Below are 1,539 nucleotides of genomic sequence, written 5' to 3'. Positions count from 1 at the left end.
AAGGAAATGGTATTCAGAAGCAAAATACTGGGAAATAGGGATAGGGTTAAAAAAAGTGGAAAAATACAATGACAGGGAAAACAACATGGAGGGTAGTAAAAACTTAGTAATTATAGTTTTTGAATGTGAATGGGATGAACTCTCCCATAAAATGTAAGTGGATAGCAGAGTGGATTAAAAACCAGGATTCTACAAAAAAAAAACCTCATTTGAAGCAGAGAAATACATATAGAGTAAAGCTAAAAGGTTGGAGAAAAACATATTATGCTTCAACTCAATTGGAAAAGGCAGGGGTAGCAATCCTTATCTCAGAACAAGCAGCCACAAAAATAGATCTCAGTAAAAGAGATAAGGAAGGAAACTATATCTTCCTAAAAGGTACTATAAACAATGAAGCAATTTCATTACTAAATACTCATACATAAATCAGAATAGCATCCAGATTCTTAGAGGAGAAGCTGAATGAGTTACAGGAAGACATAGACAGCAAAACTCTATTGGTGAGAGAGCTCAACCTCCCTTTCTCAGAATTAGATTAATCTAACCATAAAGTAAACAAGAAGAAAGTTAAGGAGGTAAATAGAATGTTACAAAACCTAGACATGATAGACCTTTGGAGAAAATTGAACGGGGATAGAAACAAATCTACCTTTGTTTCCCAGTGCATGGCACCTTCACAAAAATTGATCATGTACTGGAGCATAAAAACCTCATAGTCACATGCAGAAAGGCAGAAATAGTGAATACTTCTGTTTCAGACCACAGTGCAATAAAAATCACATGAAATAATGGAGCATGGAGAGATAGACCTAAAACTAATTAGAAACTAAAGAATTAATTATTTCATCCTAGACAATGACAATAATAAGACAACATACCAAAAACTTATGGGATACAGCCAAAACAGTTATTATAGGATATGATATATCTCTGAAGGCTTAAGTGAATAAAATAGTGAAAGAGGAAATAAATGAATTAAGCAGACAAGTAAAAATATTTGAGAAAGAACTAATTAAAAGCTTCCCAATTAAATACCAAATTAGAAATTCTAAAAATTAAAGGAGAAATTAATAAAATCAAAAGCAAGAAAATTTTTTGAACTAATAAATAAAACCAAGAGTTGGTTTTATGAAAAAATTTGATTAAAAATGAAAGAAAAAACAAATTGCTAGCATCATAAATAAATAAATAAACAAATAAACAAATAAATAAATAAAAAAAGATGAGCTCACCTCCAATTAGGAGGAAATGAAAGTAATAATTCGAAACTATTTTGCCCACTTGTATGCCAATAAATTTGTTAATCTAAATGAAATGGTTGAATTTTTTTTGTTTTTCGTTTTTGCTAGGCAATGGGGTTAAGTGACTTGCCCAAGGTCATACAGTTAGGTAATTATTAAGTGTCTAAGGCCGAATTTGAACTCAGGTTCTCCTGACTCCAGAGCCAGTGCTCTATCCACTGCACCACGTAGCTGCCCCAAAATGGATGAATATTTTCAAAAATATAAGTTGCCCAGGTTAAATGAAGAGGAAATTAAA

Source organism: Macrotis lagotis, chromosome 4 (genome assembly GCF_037893015.1).
Source record: "Macrotis lagotis isolate mMagLag1 chromosome 4, bilby.v1.9.chrom.fasta, whole genome shotgun sequence".
Classification (NCBI taxonomy): domain Eukaryota; kingdom Metazoa; phylum Chordata; class Mammalia; order Peramelemorphia; family Peramelidae; genus Macrotis; species Macrotis lagotis.
This window is presented reverse-complemented; position numbering follows the sequence as displayed.